This window comes from Crocodylus porosus, unplaced genomic scaffold, assembly GCF_001723895.1.
Source record: "Crocodylus porosus isolate Cpor-Errol unplaced genomic scaffold, CroPor_comp1, whole genome shotgun sequence".
NCBI classification, from domain to species: Eukaryota; Metazoa; Chordata; order Crocodylia; family Crocodylidae; genus Crocodylus; species Crocodylus porosus.
In genome coordinates this window covers 11,901,186-11,921,343 of record NW_017728949.1, presented here as the reverse complement: position 1 = coordinate 11,921,343, position 20,158 = coordinate 11,901,186, and the positions used below count along the sequence as shown (strand labels likewise).

Genomic DNA, 20,158 nt, shown 5'->3' with positions numbered 1-20,158 from the left:
GCTGCGAAGATGATTTATGGGTACCTGTCCCTTCGCGGGACAAGCGGAAACGAATGGGCCGTACAGCTTAGCCCTGGAGCCCTGGGGTGCGTTATGCAGGACCCCCGGGCCGTTTATCACCCAAGGGAAGAGACCGGGTCCACTTCCCCAGTCCGTGTGAAACCCTCGGGCACGGTAATCTCCAGCCCAGCCCACGAGTTAGCCCAGTGCGTGAGGTATATAAGGGACTGTTCCCCGACAGTCTACTAGATTATAGGCTATTGTGAGGTATGCCTTGCAATCTCTCCTTCTGGAGTTGCTGCCTTTGGCATAGTTTCATTAAATATTAACTTGAGCAGGAACCTGAATCTGAGTCTCTCATGTAACAGCCGAGTGCATGAACCACCGGGCCATTTGTTATTCTGGATGCAGGCTGTTGCAATGATAAGAACTGCTTGGTTGCAGACATATCCTGGGCATATCATAATATAGTGATCACTTTGAAAGAACTGGGAGGTGTCAAAGCCATAAGTGGGTAAGAATTGATTGTAAATACTTTCTATTGAGTATCTCCTTAATCAAGGAGTAGCTTCCTGGGGGAGTTTGAAAGTTGGCAATAGAGTCAAGGAATGCATATAACAGATTAAAATGGTAACGGTCTGATATGCAAAAGAAAGGAGCAATATCTAGCTGTGTGACTATACGTGTTAGCCAGTGATTGGATGGTTTGAACAAGAATGCCACATATACTCAAATCCAAGCTGAGGGTTATTTCCCTATTCAACCTGGGGAAAAAGTAACTTTGCCTTAGATTTGAGTACCAGCACAGGCCAGGCAGTTGCTGGTGATTGGCTCCAACTCCACCCCCAAACAAGGGGAGACCACAGGGTGCAGGTTGGGGGGAGCAAAGGGGACACTGCTTCCCAGGGGGAGCGCAAAGAAGATGCTGCAGCTTTAACTCCTACACCCACCACTGCTCCCTGGTCAGGAACAGAGCCATTGTGTGCTCTGTGCTTTGAGCCAAAGCCAGAGCCACCATACTGGGCAACCAGCAGAGGGGAAAGCATGGTAGAAGGCAAGTAGCAGTGGGGACAGGCACCTGGCTGGGGGCACCCACTGAACGTGGGCAAATAGCATGGAGGCAGGTGGGGGAGACAAGGGTCAGGAGGCAGGCTTCCTGTCCCCCTGCTGCTTGACCCATGCTGCTGCCTTCCCCACTGCAGCTGTTGGAAGATGACAATTTTAAGATAACCCTGTATTAATTAGCTTCTATATATGATATAACTAGTTTATATTTTTTCCACATACAGAATCTAATTATTGGAGGATCATCTTAAATTCAAAGTCATCTTGCCTATGGGTCAATATGATATCTGTATACAGTTGCATGGCCTCAAAAGAGCTTTGGATTTTTGTACCCTGCATTTACCCCTGCTGCCAGCTGAACTGACCAACCAACTAACACTGAAAAAAGGCTAGTTGGTTTCTAGCTGGTAGCTTTTACTCATTTGTAAACATGCAGTACTGAGCCTGGAATAAGTGTCCCTGGAAACTGAAACACTGGAGTGTTTTAATCTGTCTCTGATTTTATTTTTGCCAACAAATTTTGGTTCTGGTTTCAAACTGATAAACAAAAAAATATTTTTTAAAAACTGCTAAAGTTTTTTAAAAGGTCTGAAAAAAATACTTCCTGCTTTCAGTTATACCTGTTGGTACTTTCACTGTCATTGTGTTCTGACAGCAAGTTCAAAGGAATATACATGTGCAAACGAGTGTATGCATTATGTTCAAATAAATATAAGCCTTTTCACATTCAAAATTAAAGTCCTAAATCTTTTAGTTCCTCCTTTAAAAATAAAGGTAAACAAGTATTGCATTTCATTTATCTGGTGCTTTTCATCTCAGCCTCTCAAACCACTTTAGAAATAACACTCATATGATGTAGGCAGGCAGTAATTTACTCCACTTTCCAGGTGGAGTAATTGAGACAAGGCAACTAAGTGACATGCCTAATGTTACACAAAATAACTGTAGCAAAGATGAGAATACAACTCAATTCTCTCAGCTTCTAGTCTCATGTATAAACCACAATACCAGCATCCCTTTCAACAGAAAAAAGGTTTGTTAGTGAACTGCTTGGGTTGGGGATTTAAGCATGCAAATGTTAGTAAAATCAAAATTAAACTATAGCAAAATTAAGATATAGCTCTGCCCATCTCGTGGACATGCTGCCTGTTAGAGTGCCCTTGAGCATATGGGTCTTTTCTGGGAAGCCTGCTTTCTAAACCAGAAACACGCTAGCTGTTTCTGTGTGGTACATGGGATAGCAAACTAGCACTGATGATGACTGACATTGCCAATTAACCCACTCCCAACTTAATTAAACTGCCCAAGCAGCTACATCTATACTACCTCCAGTTTAGAAAGCATTCTCCCCAGATCAGAGCAGCATGCCTGAGGGTGCCACTGCTAGCGACAGTAAATTAACTATGTAGACATAGCCATTAATTCTGTAATATTACACATAAAAATAATGGCCCAACATTGAATCAGCGCATACATTAATGTTGGTAATATCATTGTTAACGATAGAGAAGGAACTAAAGAAACCTTGCTTTAGGGACATTTGATTCAGAATTTTCTCACTTTTGTGCATTTCAATTTTCACCTTAATGCAGCATTAATGTACATTTTATAATGAGCACACTTCTAAGATAAGAACTTTCAAACTCAATCTTCTTAACTGGGAAGAAAAAAACATATATTTCCAGACCTAGACCTTCTATGCTGAGTCAGTTCAAAGTGAACCTTAAAGGCTCTCCTATAAAACCCTAAACCAGGGGTTTATAAAATAGAAATGCTGACAGACCACATTCATGCTACTATAATATAACCCGACTCCAAGATAAATGTTTCATGAATTAAGAAAGTTGAAAAAGCTTTTCTGTTCAGCTTTGTTCTTGAGATGAAAGTGAATTATCTTTTTGTCTTCTACCAACGCTTGGGTTTCTAACACTGTAGTCTGCTAAAACCCTTAACTAGAGGCAGTATTTGAATACAGACATGACCAATTGGGATTCTCTCCGCAGTGAACTTCTGCAAGCTTCATCAACTCTAAACCAATCATTTAAAAAAATTGCATAAGGAATAGGCATGGAGGAAATATAATTTTGTGACCTATTTACTAATCATTTACAGAGTTTCTTTGCATTATTTAACAATAACAAAAAACAAGAATTCTTCCCCATAAGGTTTTAAAAATAGTTGTAAGAAAAGCAGGCTGCTAACAATTTGACCCTGAGGCTGTCTTTAGAGAAGGAAAGCTTGAGTGCCAAAACTGTAGAACCTTTCCTCAAGCAGTGTTGTCAATGTTTAGACAGGGTCAACTGAATTCAACCCTTCTGAAAATGAAGATTTTACCTTGTTTATCAGGTGTCTATAATGTAGCTTACTTTGCTACGATGGCTGTTGGATCAGTTGACCCTTTCTGCATCCTTCATCCTACTGTTTCCAACAGTGCTTGACAGGGCTAGACAGGGAGCCATTTTTTTTTAACTCCAGTACTCATTTATCTATAGTAGTCTCACTACTGGGTCAATACATGAGCAGGAGTTCTTCAATCATCCCACACCCAATCAATTTAGAAAAAAGGGGCCACCTATGTACGACACCAAAATGTGAGGTCACCACAAACTTTCCTCTTTATAATATGATTATCTCCCCCTTTTTTATACATCTTGACCAGCCACTAAATATTTAATATTACTGACATTTAAATCAGCATTATACTTTAGCAATACACACTTTTTAAATGATTTCAGTCTTCTTGACATCACCATTTCAGATGAACAAATCAGACATTAATGCACTGGTCTTTACTTAATTCAGATTTTTTTTTCATTAACTTTTCAACTGGAAGAGCTACAGATTTTGTTTGTTTCATCTGAACTAGCTCCACTGCATAGGGGTATGAGAGGTGTCATTTCAAATTAAGATATGAAATGAAGGTTTTGTGTATGCACAGCAAGATCCCATGGAATTTTTTGAAAGTATCAGAAATGTGGGGGGTTAGAAAGGACGTTAAGAGATTGTTTGGTTCAGCCCCTTCAGTGAGACAAGATCAGGTATATTTCAATTATTTTTGACATGCTCGTTTAACCTGTTCATAAAAACTATCAGTAAAAGAGATATCACAAGCTTCCTAGGTAGCCTGTCCCAGTGTATTACCACCCAAACAATTAAGAGTTTTTTCCCTAATATTCAATCTACATCTTCTTAGCTGCAAATAAAGAAAAATTCTTCTCATCTTTCTGTTAGTGGCCACACAGAGCAATGGAGAACGGTCCTCTTCATAACAGGCTTTTTATAAAGAAAAGTTTCTACTCGGTTTTTCTTTTCTAGAGGACACAAACCCAGACCTTCAAACTTTTCACATAGGTCTTGTGTTTTAAACTTTTATTTTTGACTGTTTTGGTAAATTATTGTTATTAGGGGGAAATGCAAGATTAAATTCAAAGGGATTTCTAGTAAACTACACTGTATATGTCTAAACTCTATGTAATCTAACCTCTAGTATTTTCCTCTAAGCTTCTGCCAAATTTACTCTCTTGATATTCTCAAAGAGGCAAAGTGTCTACTTAACTATCTCTCCTTCCTCCACCTTATTTTTCAGTCCAGGTGATTTCCTGCCACTTGAAGGACGGAGTCTGGCTATGCAGTTCGAGAGATGGCCTTTGACACAGTCTCCCACCCCATTTTCATTAAAAAGCTAGATGACTGTGGCACTGATGCCTACACAGTCAGATGGATTGCAAATTGGCTGAGGGGGCACACCCAGAGAGTGGTGGTGGATGGGTCATATTCGACCTGGAGGGATGTGGGCAGTGGAGTCCTCCAGGGCTCAGTCCTTGGGCCTGAACTGTTCAATTTCTTTATTAGCGACTTGGACGAGGGGGTGAAAAACACCCTGCTCAAATTCGCTGACGACACCAAGATTTGGGGTGCGGTGGGCATGCTAGAAGGGAGGGACAGGATACAGCTGCGGTGGGCATGCTAGAAGGGAGGCACAGGTTACAGGTTACAGGGTTACAGGTTACAGGGGAGGGCAAATGGGAATAGGATGGGATTCAATACTGACAAGTACAGGGTACTGCACTTGGGCAGTAAGAACCAGCAACATACCTATAGGCTGGGGAACTCCCTTCTCAAAAGCACAGTGGCTGAAAGGGATCTTGGAGTCATTATCGATTCCAAAATGAACATGAGCCGCCAATGTGAGGACACGGTCAGTAAGGCGAACAGCACCTTGTCATGCATCCACAGATGCATCACAAGCAGGGCCAAGGAGGTGATCCTCCTATTCTATGCGACACTGGTCAGGCCACAGTTGGAGTACTGCGTCCAGTTCTGGGGGCTGCACTTTAGGAAGGATGTGGACAGCATTGAGAGGGTCCAGAGGAGGGCCACTTGCATGATCCAGGGACAGCAGGGCAGGCCCTACGAGGAGAGGCTAGAGGACCTGAACCTGTTCAGCCTTCACAAGAGAAGGCTGAGAGGGGATCTGGTGGCCATCTATAAACTTACCAGGGAGGACCATCAGGGAATGGGAGAGACCCTGTTCACACGAGCACCTCCTGGAGTAACAAGGAATAAGAGCCATAAGTTGTTTGAGAGTAGATTCAGGTTGGACATCAGAAGGCACTACTTCACAGTCAGGGAGGCTATGATCTGGAACCAGCTAGGTGAACATATCGCATTGACCTCCAACAGTGGTGCTCAACCTTCTGGCCTCAAGGACTGGAAAATTAGTATACAGCCAGACAATGAGCTGGATCCATGGGGTTGGCAGCAGATCAGGCCCCACATGCCTGGATCCTACTTTGTACTGCTGAGATTGGGCCCATATGCCTGGATCCTGCCTTGTGCTGTTGAGATTCAGCCTCTCATGCCTGGATCAAGGTCAGGGCCCTGCATGCCCAGATCCTGTCTTGTGTCACCAGGGTTGGACACCATGGGCCCAGATTTTACTTTGTACCATCTTACCCCATGCACCTGAATCAGGCCTTGAGCTGTTCACGCCCCCAGGGCAGCCATGACCCCTGGTTGCAGGGACCCAGCTGTGTCCTGACAATCAGTGTCCTCAGCTGCAGAACTCAGGGTCCTCATGCTGCCATGAACCAGAATCAAAAGCTGCTGGGGCTGAGGGTCCCCTCAACTGAGGGACTCCCAGCCCCAGATGGGCATGGTACACCATCACAGCTGGGAGCCCTGTCAGGTGATGGGGCTCCGAGCTGCAGCAGAGACCCTACTACACTTGCGTATTAAAGCTCAATAGCAATCAGCTATAGAGTTTGTACATATCTTCAAGGTCCAGCTTTATAGCTTGTTGGAACTTTTTATGATATGACAGCTACTCTGCATGTGTAGCTGGTCTCAGTTAATTGCACAATTAACCAGTTAATACCCCAATACCTGTAATGTGTAGAGGGGGCCTTAGTGCCCATCTTAGGTAATTGTATTCACTCTATTTAAAACATCTGCTGTAGTTTAAGGGTTCCAACTAAAAAGGCTGACTGTAGAAGACAATCTGTTAATAAAGATAGCTAGTACCATCTGGTTCACTGCAGTTCTTTAACTCTGCTGGTGCCACATGTGGAATGAAGCAATCAGGGCTCATGGTAGAAGTGGTATCTTTTATTAGACCAACTATATTTTTGCAAAAAAAAAAAATTCTTTAATTGTAAGCTTTTGGGCACAAACACCCTTCATTAGGCATCAGAGAAAAGATTGTACAATGTCTCCTGGATAGAAATGAAAGTTCATATTTCACAGGAGTGTTGAAGGTGTGGTAAAATCTGTTCAGAAAAGTTAATTGTATATGCAGATTAGGCTCAGAGAAAAATTGGAATAGTCTGTTTACCTCGAAGTTATTTGTTGGTAAGCAAGATGATTTCATATTTCCTTCTGGTTATGTTGTTTCGCATTTCACAGAGCAGTAAATGCATAGAGTGCTCTTCTGGGCAGGCATTTCTTATCTGGTGAGGTGTCTCTGAGCTCTGTGGTACAATCTACAACCTTTTCTCCAATGCCGAATGAAGGGTGTTTGTGCTCAAAAGCTTGCAATTCAAGATTTTTTTTTGTTGCAAAAATCAAGTTGGTGTAATAAAAGATATCACCTCTACCACAAGTCCTGATTTCTTTTTCCTCTAGACCAATATGGCTACAACTGGGATACCTGACACATGTGGGATTATACTAATCCCTCTAGAGAAAGGCAGTTTATTTCTATTGCATTGAAAGTTTACATCACATGAACTCATTATTCCAAAATTTAAAAGAAATGTATTCTCACAAAAGTTATGTAGAAACAATTAGGGCTACTTATGCTCTGTGCCCTGAGTTTTGTTGTTTCAACCTAAAAAGGATCCATGCAGAAAGATCAGTTATAAACCACGTGAAATTGCTGATGGTGCATAATTGGAGAAGGGATTAATTCAGTGAAAGCAGAAAGGAAATTCAAAAGGATTTATGCTGGCTTTGTAAATGAGATGACATGAAGGTGGATCAGCATACAAAGGAATATATAAGTGGGCTTGAATTATATATAAGAGATAATGAGAAGTCCACTGAAAAATGTATTAACTCATTCCCCTTCAAATCTCAGGAGTAGAGGATTGTGGATTCAATTGTTTGGCCCTTGGAGTAATGATTCTGTGCCAGATCAATAATGGAAAGGGGCCCATTTTGGGGAACAGGTTTGAATGCATTACAAGTCTGTGGAAATTAACAAAAGTAGAATCTCTGATAAGATTTCCACAGTTGTTATACTTCTGTGATTATAACTTCTTGTTTGTGTTCAATTACTATTTTTAAAGCTGTGCCCTATATTTCATCTTTTCTCCCTCTGACTCTCAAAACCAACAATTCAAATTGTCAAAATGGTGCAGAATCTCGGATTTTTTATGAAAAATCTCTTACCATTTTATTAAGTGAAATTTCTTGACGAGAGTTTACACAATCTCACCATCATTAAACAAGAACTACAGCATTGGTTCCCAAACCAAAACCACCGATTAATCTTGGTTCAGACTAGAACAGTATATATTTGGCTTCTCTAAAACAAAAGGAACTGAAACAGGTTGGAAAACAATTCCAGGCAATATATCGAAGTCTGTTTGTTTAAAGAAACTAACAAAAAAACCAGACAATTACGGATGACTTGAAGGATAAAGAATGGTTAATGGGCCCCTCCTATTTTCAAAGTGCCACTCTCAACCAAAGTATGATAATACGGACAAAGCTATTCACATCTGACAGCTGTATTTGTTTTGTTAATTTCTATTTATATTAAGAAAATCACTAGTAAAAATATTGCATTTACACTGAGAATTTCCAAGCGTAAATATCTCTGCAATTTTTATTAAAGTTCTTGGTTATAATTTGTACTTATTATTTTATACTCTCATGTCTTGGCATTTGTCCTGCAAAATCAAATGAGTACACATATGCCAATGAGTGTTTGTCATATATTTTATATTATCTTCATTAATCTACACGGTGGGTTGATTGTGCTATAAAATAAAGATAGACTGACATATATATAGCTATTTCATTGTCTAATGGCTATTTGTTGGCTTAGATGGAAAGAACTTGTGATCTCATTTCCCATTGGCTACATACCCATAACCCCAAATGGCACGCACCTTAAGACTGTTGGCAGGGAAACGAAAAACTACTAAGAATAGAAAGTAAATCTTTTTTTTAGTCAGGGTTCAGATTCCCTCAACTTATTATCACACAATTTACAAAACCATTTCTATTCCGGGGGTAAGGACCCTGCTGACCTGAATGGTAATTCAAGAAAGGTGACAGATAACAGTCTTTTAAAATGGTAAATGTATTTAGTTAGCTGATCCCTCTCCTCATCCCCTTATATGTACACACAAAATAGCTACAGTAAAAATACACATTCAATAAAGATTAATTTAAAATTCAAAACTGAAAAATAAAAATCGATCAGTTCTACTCGTCAAAAAATGTAACTTCACACCAATTAGAATTCTTCAAGATAGATGCTCTATATGTATCCCAAGTTAGTGGACAAGGAGAATTTAAGGATATTTCATCAAAATTATTCCTACATATTCAGAATGACAAATTTTGACAATACTTGCAAACTTCATTTTCAACTAATAATGCAAAAATAGAAAATGGGAGATTGTAGAGAAGAAGGAAACAAGAGGTAAAGGGAATGTTTGTTTCAAAGGCTGACATTTAATCTAACAATATAACAATAACTCGATGGTACTTCCCATTACTTTCTGTGATAATTATAGTCTGAGTTATCTGGCTTCTGTGGTTGTTCAGTCCAAGATACATTAAGCATCACAAATAAGGAGCGGACTCATTATCACCATAACCACCAACAGAATACATGATATATATAAAAAGATATATTGTATTTTTCTGGATACACACCTATCGATCCTTGGAGGTTTTTAAAGCCCACCTTGACACAGCCCTGGCTAGAATGGTCTAGTTGGGGCTGGTCCTGCTTTGAGCAGGGTGTTGGGCTAGATAACCTCCTGAGGTCCCTGCCAACCCTAATTTTCCATGATTCTAGGATTATTATAACCTATGACTATTCTAATTATAACCCTATGTTTATAGGATGTACCTGATCTATAATATAGATATATATTATATGATATTTCATAGATTTCATAGACATCAGGGCTGGAAGGGACCTCGGGAGATCATCGAGTCCAGCCCCCTGCCCAAAGGGCAGGAAGTCAGCTGGGGTCATATATATTATAGATATCCCATATATATATATATATATTTTAGATCAGCATCATCCTGTAAGCATATAGGATGCTTACACACATTCAATTAGATAGCAGTAATATATTATAGGATAATACTGATCCTGGTCCTATTAGCATAATATCCTATTAGTTTAAATCACAGCACCTCATTCTTCAGTCTGTTCACTTGCAAAACTCTCAATGACTGCATCACAAACTCCAGTTTCTATACCCACACATTTTAGGCACAGATAGAAGGTACCTAAACACATACTTCTGACTTTTGACACAAGTAGGCACACTGAAAGTACTATACCAAATTGCAGTCCAGGGATTTTCAAAATTGTTCAGTGCTGGCCTAACTCTACTCCCATTAGAGTTCCATAGTCAACTTTAGGGAAAGCAGGACTCTGCCATCACAAAGATTTTGAAAATCCAACTCACAATATCCATAGGCCATGCAGCTCCTTAATAACACTAAGAAAATAATGTTTAAGTATTATGATTATTAAAATACATGCCATTTACCTTTAAATAGTACTTCAGACATACAAGAAAGGGGAATATATGTATTATTTTCTGTCTAGAAAAACTGGCACTGCATTTGATGACTGCACTCACAGGAGTGCAGACTATGTAATTATCCCTGTGAGCTTCAAAAGAGCATGCAGAGAGGAGTGAAACCAGGAAATATGAAATGGGAACACCCAATGGCAAAGAAAATGTTAAAACAAATTATTTGATAAACCTTTTACAGATAATAGGATCAAGGACCATTAATAAAATTAGGGGGGAAGTAGCAAACCTGATGTGCAGCACTTTTCTCCGAAAGATTTCTTGCCTGATGCTGACAAGATTTTGAGAAGAAAAAACAGAGTTGTCCAAAACTGATTTTGCCCCACTGGCACTTGCTCCACCCTACTGTAACTGTCACAGGAGGCTTCTTACAGTCCAGATTTGGCCTGGGGGCTAGAAATATTCCATTGGTAGAAACAACCACAGAAAAGAGTAATTCCAAGTAGTTCTTGAAAGCACTTCCACTGCTCTGTAGAAATATTGCTGCACAAATGCACCAGAGAGGGCTTGGGCAGACATTCAGTATCTCCAGTGAGAGTCCACACTCTCTCAGGAGAAGCCACAAATGTACAGAAGTGTGTAATTTTTCTCCCAGAGTAAAAATGGCCACCCTGGGACAAAAATAACTCAGGAATAACATGAGCGAAGTAGCTCCCAGGCAGCCAGTGTGCTTTGCTACTTTTCCCTCCCATGGGGGGAGGAAGGGTGTGTCAGTCCCAGCCAAGTACAGGGAGGCAGAACACAGCCTCTGAGTGTTTTGGGTTGGAAAAGCTCAGCACTGATGCTGAAGAACTTAGGCGGCATGTTCTGCCCCTGGCTTGTCCCCTTCCTGGATCACACTGCAGTACTTTGGGTCCAGGAAGCATACAAATATACTCCTTACCTGAGGATACAGCATGGGGAGGGGAAGACTGGAGGCCGCTGTGCAAAGCACAGACTCTGCCCACACCTTTCCTGATCCTGAGGATCCCTGCCTACATTCATTTAAAAAAAAGAAAGAAGCCTGCAAAGCTCTCTGGGCTGCATGCTCTAGGGACCCCGGCAGCCGGGTGTCCGCACTGCAGGGTGTTTGCTTCTCCATGGGTGTGTCTACATGAGACGGTGAGTGTGAAGTTGCCAAATAATACTGTGTAGTAGTGTGTCACAGCACCAACAGTGCTAATACACAACTGTGCTGTAATATTAGGCTACTGAACAGTAGCCTCACTTAAAAGGTGTTTGCCCGCTACTGAGCACTAACTCTAGTTACTGCACATTTATTTAGTACTTGATTATAGAAGTACTAAATCAATGGGGGCTGGACTTGATGATCTTCTAAGCTCTAGTGTCTATGAATCTATGAATGCACAGCAACCACCCAATCTGAACTTTCATACAGGTCAGTTTTCTCTCAGGAAAAAAAACCTGGGAGAGCTGTCCTGGATGATTTGAATGTGGGTATGCAGATGAGTGTGCATGTATTTTATATTATACATGGAGGGGGAAAAAACACTTATTTTAAAGTTGACATTACTGGGGATGCAGCCCTGAATCATTGACCAAATTTATTCTGTCCATCTTACACTCAGTAAACATTTGGGCATATTATTTAAATATATTGCAGCAAGACAGCATAGACCTGATGCCTACATTCCTTCAGAAGTGACTTACTATGAGTTTTGCCTAAGTAGACTTCTGGATTGATCCCTAAAAGATATAATGAAAAAGAAAAAATATAAACATGGTAGGCTTATATTATAGTAGGTCTATCATTTTATATAGTTCCCATGCAAAAGAATTTCAGCCTTAGGTTTTTACAAGTTATTAAAGGCAGCCTGCTCCATAATTGTTAGTGAAATAATCTCCTTGACACATACATGTTAGGAAATAGAGGTCTCATTAACAAAGCCTCTAGTCTTTATTAGATCATATAAATAACCAAGCAAGCCTGCAAAAGATCGATTACAGCCTTTAAACGTTTACAGGGTCTGTGTTTAATTAAGAGTATTTTAATATGCAAATCAAGTCTAATTATTCTCATTTGTTAATGTTAGTCTGCCTGGGCTCTACACAGCTTCAGCTGTGAATATGGAAACTGCATCCTATTTTTGTTGTTCTTTCTAGGGCGGGGGACTGCAGAGGAAAGAGTTGAGTTGTGCTACCAGTCTCTATTAAGGCTTTCAAAACTGCATTTCTGTTTACCATTTGGAGAAGAAGGTCAAGAAAGTGCTCAATGTAGCATAAAATCTAGCTGAAATGTTATACATTTCTTCACCCACTATTTTTTAGAGTGCTTTAATTAATGCATTTTCTTCAAAGCGAGTAACCCCTCTGGGAGCATCTTTTGATGAAAATCTGCCCTTGTTCTGTGCAGTGATTGAATAGATTGGTTCATAACATAGACCACTGTCAATTAGAAGCTGATATCAGGACATGATTTTTTTCTTTCTCCCTAGGGAACTGGAAGCCTCCTATGTTGAGAAACCAAGGCATTACAGCAAAGCCTCAGGAAATTAAATGTGAAACAAACAAGAGCAAGAAGAACACAGCCTTCATCAGCATGATGGGAGGAGCAGCTACTACAGAATAAAAAGCAGGAAAGGGAGAAAACAAATATCTGTATTTTGATACTTGGAGAGCTAAAATTAAAGCTTGAAATCTCACACGAATTTGTTCTGAGAAAGAAGTAGGAAGAGCCCCAACAAAGGGCTTGTAAAATCATCTCTCTTTTCTCTTCTCTATATTGTGTCTTCCCCTGCTTCTACAATGAACTCCAAGCCTTACCTAGAAAATCATTCACCATTGTCCAATATTGATTTGCTGTTGAATTCTTTGGGATTCTATACTGTGGGGGAAATATAAAATGTTTCTGTTTCTACATACCCCATTCCAAAATTTAAGACTGGACTTTTCCCCCCCATACCAATGTATTTCCTTTTTAAAAAACTGTCTGTGTGTAGTCTTGGGCAGCTCAGTGGGAACAGGCATCAGTTTTTCATCTTTGATCCATCTATGATATCACATTAGACATTTAAAAAAAATTCCAGCTACAGAGGAGGTAATAGTCATAAGCTCCACATTGTATAGATCCACTCCTGACCCACAGCTTATAATGGTATCACATCCATGGGCAGACAAGCCATTATTAGAGTCTAGTCTGGAGAATTAAAAATAATTTTGTAGGTAGACAGGTATCAGCCCTTGTCTCAATGTATTATACAGAACAGGGATGGCTAACCTGAGGCACGGCTACTACAAGTGGGAAGGACAGGCTCCGTGCGTGGCACGCAGCAGACTGGGGAGGAGGGAGGCAGCACAGTGGCAGCTCTGGCAGGGAGCAGAAAGCAGAGCAGCACATGAGACAGGAAGCACAAGGCAGGAAGCAGAAAACAGAGCACTTGATAAAGTAGCAGAGAGCAACTGGATGGGACTCGGGGGGGGTCTGCGGCTAACACGTGGCACATCTGCAAAAAAGGTTGCCCCCACTGATAGAGATCACCACAGCGTGTAGAAACAGCCGCTAGAATATTGTGTGTTGATGGTACCTGACCCAGCTGGAACCAGTCCAAACCAGTTGAACTAGTTGGCACTGGTTCAAACCGGTGTCAACGAGTTAAAACCATTTGGAACTGATTCAAATCAGTCAGAATGGATTCAAACTGGTCAGAACCGCTTCCAATTAGTTTGAACCTGTTCCAATAAATTCCAAAAGGTTCCAACCATTTCAAACCGGTTTGAACTAGTTCCATGTGGTTTGAATCAGTTCTAACTGGTTCTGGATGGAACTCGTTCCAAATGGTTTGAACTGTGGTTTGAATTGCTTCAGACTAGTTTGAACTGGTTCAAAATAGTTATGGCCAGTTTGAGATTGAACAAGTTCCAACTGGTTCTGACCAGTTTAAGTTTGAAACAGTTTTGACCATTTTAAACTAGTTCCAAATGGTTCCAACCAGTTTGAACTAGTTCCAACTGGTTTGAATTGGTTCTGAACAGTTCCAACTGGTTCTGGCTGGTTGACCCGGTTCCAACAGGTTCCAACTGGTTTACATGAGTTCCAACTGGTTCTCACCAGTTAGAACCGTTTCCGACCAGTTCCGACTGGCTAAAACCAGTTCCGATTGGTTTAGACCAGTTCCAACCAGTTCCAGCCAGTTGGAACCAGTTCCAGCTGGTTTGCACTGGGCCTACCTGGAAGTGACTGGTTTGAACCTGTTCTGACCAGTTCCGACTGGTTTGAACTGGTTCTGACTGTTTTGAACCAGTTCTGACTGTTTTAAACTAATTCTGACTGGATCCGACTGGCTTAAAAAGGTTACTGACTGGTTCCAACTGCTACCAACAGGTTAAAAATGGCTCTGATTGGTTCCAACCAGTTCCAACTGCTTCCAACCAGTTCCAACCAATTTGAACCAGTTCCAACTGGTTCTGAACAGTTTGCATCAGTTTCGACTGGTTTGCACTGGTAACGACTGGTTCAGACCAGTTCCGACCAGTTCGGACTGGTTTGAAATGATTCTGACTGGTTTGAACCGAGTCCAACTAGTTTAAACTGATTGAAATGGGTTTAGACTGGTTACAACTGGTTTGAACCGATTCCAACCGGTTCCAACAGGTTACAACCGGTTTGAACTGGGTCCGACCGGTTTGCATCATTTCCAAGTGGTTCTGACTGGTTTGCACTGTTTATGACCAGTTTGAACCAGTTCCAAATGGCTTGAACCGGTTCCAACTGGTTACAATTGGTTTGTACCAGTCCCAGCTGGAACTGACTGGTTTGAACCAGTTCCAACCACTTTGAACTGGCTCTGACCCGTTTGAACAAGTTCTGACCAGTTTGAACTGGTTCCATCTGGTTTGCATCAGACCAGTTCTGACTGGTCTGAACTGGCTCTTATCAGTTTGAACCAGTTTGAACTGGTTGCAACCAGTTTGCACTGGTCCCAACTGGAAGCAACCAGTTTCATAGAATCATAGGGCTGGAAGGGACCCAAAGGATCATTTGGTCCAGCCTGTGCATGAGCAGGAAATACATCTGGGGTCAGATGACCCCAGCCAGGTGACTGTCCAGTCTTCTCTTGAAGACCTCTAGGGTAGATGATTGCACCACCTCTGTGGGGAGCTTGTCCCATAGTCTCAACACCCTAGTTGTAAAGAAGTTTTTCCTAGTGTTTAGCCTGAAACTATCTTCCAGGAGTTTGTGGCCATTGTTTTTAGTTTTCCCCGAGGGCACCCTGGTGAACAGCTGTTCACCGAGCCCCTGATGTACGCCTATGATATAGCAGTAAGCCACAATCGGGTCCCCTCTCAGCTTCCTTTTCTTTAGGCTGAAGAGTCCAAGAGTCCTCATCCTCTCCTCATATGGCTTCCCATGCAAGTCCCTGATCATGCAGGTGGCCCTTCTCTGGACCCTCTCAGGCTTTAGCATGTCCTTGTTGAAGTGCGGCGCCCAGCTGCAGCTGCACCAATGTTGAGTAAAGTGGGAGAATCACTTCTTTGGATTTACTGGAGATACATCGATTGATGCATGCTAGAGTTTTATTGGACCTAGCGGCTACTGCATTGCATTGCTGGCTCCTATTTATGGTGGGGTCTATTGTTCCCCCCAGATCCCTTTAATTTGTAGTGCTGGTCAATTTAGCAATGCCAGCCTGTAGGTGTGCTGGGGGTTCTTGCTTCCCAGATGAAGCACTTCGCATTTCTCTATGTTGAACCTCTTCTGGTTCCGTTCTGCCCAACATGCCAGCCTGTCTAGGTCTGCTTGTATCTGCAGCCTATCTGCAGGTGTGTCCACACAGCCCCATATCTTGGTGTCATCTGTGAACTTGGCCAATGGGCTTTTCATGCTCTTATCCGAGTTATTGATGAAGATATTGAATACCACTGCCCCCTGGGGTACACTGCTGCCCACATCTCGCCAGGATGACACCAATCCATTCATTTGGACTCTGTGTTGTACCCCACAACCAGTTCTGCACCCACTTGACAGTTCTGCAGTTGAACCTGATACTTTCCAGTTTTCTGATCAGTACCTTGTGGGATACCAGGTCAAAGGCTTTCTGGAAGTCAAGTTATATGATGTCAACTGTTTTTCTCTTGTCTAGGTGATGAATCACCGGATCATAGAAAGAAATGTGGTTGGTCAAACAAAACCTGCCCACAATGAAGCCATGCTGGCTGTCATTCAGTATCATGTCTTCTGCAAGTTTGTCACATATAGCCTCTTTGATGAATGTTTCTAGGATTTTCCCTGGAAAAGAAGTTAAGCTAATTGGCCTGTAGTGTCCTGGGTCTTCACGCTTCTCCTTCTTGAAGACGGGCACAACACTGGCCCTCTTCTGGTCCTCTGGGATTTCTCTAGAGGCCCATGATTTTTGAAAGACCTTTGCCAGGAGCTCTGTGATTACTTCAGCCAACTCTTGCAGCACTCTTGGGTGGAGTTCATCAGGTCCTGCTGATTTATACATGTCTAATTTCTTTAACTGATCATACACCAGTTCTATGGGAATGGCGGGAACGGTGTCAATCCTGCCCTGCTCGTTCTGTGCCCTACCTGATGTTGTTCTCCTTGGTCTTGTGAAAGACCAAGGGAAAGTAGTCATTCAGGAGCTCCGTTTTTTCCTGAGTGGTAGTGACCAGGTATCCTGAGGCACTGAGCAGCGGCCCCACACTCCCATTAGTTTTCCTTTTACACCCTATGTAACTAAAGAAGGACTTCTTGTTGTCCTCGATCCTTGTAGCTAGCTTGAACCAGTTCTGACCTGTTTGAACCAGTATGAGAATGGCCAAAATGGATGTAACTTAACTCATTTAGGTTAAATTAGTTTAATGAACTTCTTAGTTTATTGAACCCTGATCCCTTCTAGGTTCAAGTTACCTCACAGTCCCCCAGCATCCCAGGATGCTTTGCACCTCCCCCATAAATCCCCCCTCTCAGGGTGGGGGTGGCTAGCTTTGGCCCAAGCTGTCTGCTCCAGCCAAGCAGGGAAGCATGCTCTAGTGCCCTGGCTTCTGGCCTGAGCCACCAGGCATGTGGCTACATTTCTGGAATTAAAAGTGAATGAATGTCTGTCTATTTTTCTTACTGGTTCAATCTACACAGCTTAGATTTACCTGAAAAGACTGAATTCATTCAGCTTCAGGCTCTGTGACTGTCTCCACTTAGTCCCTGAGACAAGGGTCCCCCTGGTCTTGAGAAGGAATGACAGGCAGCTGCTCCTTGCCTCCCATACACCAGGCAGTAAGGGGAGCAGCAGCCATCCCTCTCTGCATCTTCCTCAAAACAGGCAGTCCCTGAGTTAAGGAAGAAGCAGGAAGCTTTGCAGGCTCCCCCTGATTTCCCATGGCTGTTCCCACCAACCAGCTGAGTGGCAGGTGGCAATTAAAAAGCTGGCAGCCAGAACAAGGTTCCAGGAAAGTCTGACCAGGCTCTCAGCTTCTGCTGGCTCTCCTTGTCAGCATTAGGCCAGTGATTTAAAAGCTGGTGGCTGGGATCTGGGCTCCAGGGACCTGTTTCTAGCTACCACCTTTAAATTGCCACCCTGCCACTCAGCAGGGCAGTAGGAGGCAAGGGGGAGCTGGAAGCCAAGGGTCAGGGAGGCTTTCCCCAAGCCCCACCCTTGGCTGCCAGCTTTTAATCCGCTATACACCTGGTTCCCAGCCCCTCCAAGTTTTAAAGCACTGCCTCTACCACTGAACTGAGTATCAGGGGTCAGGAATGGGGAAGCCAGAGGCATTGGCAATGCATAGGGGATGCACATGGGTGCATGTGCATCCCCTGAGATTGGCCAATGCTGCCAGTGGCATCTGCAGCCAGTCACCACTCGCCAGCCCCCTACCGCTGACTGCTGCTTGCTCCCCACGCTTGCTGCTGACACCCCTGTGGCCACCTGTGGGCAGTCCCCACTTAGCCTACCCTCAGCACCAACACTGCCGCTGCTGCCTGCGGGTGGTCACTGTGCCCCCACAGCCTGGTATTCATGGCCAGAGAAACTGTGGGCCAGGCATGCAAAGGCTTTCCCCAGCCTGGCTCCCAGGTCCCAGGCCCTCGGGCTTCCCTGCATCACACATGCTGAACCTGTGAGCAGTATGGAGGGACAGAACCTATTGTACTATAGCAGGAAGGCTCCTCCCTCATGCTACACTGTTGTGGGTCAGCCCAGAGCAGCATGGGGGAGGCAGGCTGCTGTGCCCCTGCCACAAAACATCCAGTGGGTTGCCACAACTGCTGGGGGCTGTCCACCTCTTCCTGTACTCTTCCAGGTCAGGCTGGAGGAATGCAAAGAGTGGGTGTCATTCTGCAGGGGAGAACCAGGAAGTTTCCCAACATAAAAGAATTGTCCTCTCCTGCAAGTCAGCTGATTGGAGGGACATAGGGACATTCTCCTAGGGGGTGGGAACCCTCTGTGGCTTTCTGTGGCAGGAAGAGGGCAGGCTGTTAGTTAAAGGGCTATTCCTATTCAGGAATGCCTGAATAGTCTAGCTTCTGGGCAGTTTTTCTACTAGAAGAACTTTTTTCCGGTAGAAATGAACATCTGTAGGTAGCCAAAGTGATAAGAACAAAAATAAAGCAATAGGGGAATAATAAACAAGATATAAAGGACAATTCATCCCAGAAGCCCCTGTTCTATGCATTAGCAGCAGGGATTATTCCCTATAACTCTGAAAGGCTAGGAAAAGATAGCTTTTCTACTCTCCTGACTTGATAGGAAGCTAGCAGGAAGCCCCTGCCTCGCTTATTTTTTTCCACTTGTCTTCTAATTGGAAGACAGGGATATGAAGGGGAAGTGCAGGTTGGCAGGGAGCATATCCAGGGATATGACAGCCCTAAGTAGTCTGAGTTCAGGGCTGTGGGAAAAGACCAGGAAGCAGCACAAATGCCTGGTCTCTGTGAGCCTGCACTGAACAAAAGAATAAACCACTTTCTTAAAGGGAAGAAGGAGCTGCATCTAGGAGACCAGTAGAGAAAGCAAAAGTTAGAGAGAGAGCGAGAGAGAGAAAGTTTAATTTATGCTATGTGCCCACTGGCAGCTCTGTGCAATGACACCAGGGAGTTGTGCATGTTAGTAAAGGATCTGGGAATTACAGCAATTCCTAGGTGAATTCCTGCCTTCCCCATATGATTTGAGAATCTGAAAATACTTAGCATTAGAAAGGCACTCCCTGCTACATTCAGATTTTTTCTAGTATAAATTATTATTTGTTATCTGAAATGTTGCAAACTTTTCAGGTTTGTCTACTCTAGATAAAATGTCCAGGATTTTCAAGGAAACCAAAGGGAGGTAGGGATCTTAAATCTACTGAATTTCAATGGCATTCACTATCCAAAAAGACCAAATCGAGTGCATTTTCATATAATATACATATACCTAAGTACCTCACAGCAGGGAGGAGCTGGTGGGGCTTACTCTCTGACTTACAGCAGGGAGAGCTTTTAAATGGAAGAAGCCTTTCTCTCAGACAGCAGGACTATAGATACAGTACACTACTTTAGCAAGACAGTTCAACCTGTAACCTGTAGGGCCCTCATCTAGGAGAAAAATCATTAGCCATCTCCTGAAATACAGTTTTGGTGGCTGATATTCTTTGATTATTATTATTATGGACATTTTCTTAGGAAAGAGGTAACAATTCAATTTATTTAGACACAAGACATGATTAGATGGTAACAAGTCTGATCACTAATAAGCCGGGCCAGATTTGAACTACATTTGTAATACAGTTTATTCCCAGACTTATGAACTATTATCTCATTAAACTACCGGTTATAATACTGAGTGTGAGACTACCCCTTCAATCCCAGTGGTAATCTCCCAGAACTG

At 42.6% G+C, this 20,158-nt stretch overlaps 1 protein-coding gene and 1 long non-coding RNA gene across 3 annotated transcripts in view; one reads left to right on the top strand and one right to left on the bottom strand.

Moving 5' to 3' along the window:
* LOC109322934 overlaps window positions 1-13,063 on the top strand; it is a 49,341-nt gene extending 36,278 nt beyond the window's left edge. The window contains exon 2 of the long non-coding RNA XR_002104511.1: window positions 12,797-13,063. This is a non-coding gene — a long non-coding RNA (uncharacterized LOC109322934). The remainder of the gene's footprint in view (window positions 1-12,796) is intronic.
* Window positions 1-20,158, bottom strand: part of SPAG16 (sperm associated antigen 16) — a 924,455-nt gene that overhangs the window by 243,725 nt on the left and 660,572 nt on the right. The window lies entirely within an intron of this gene.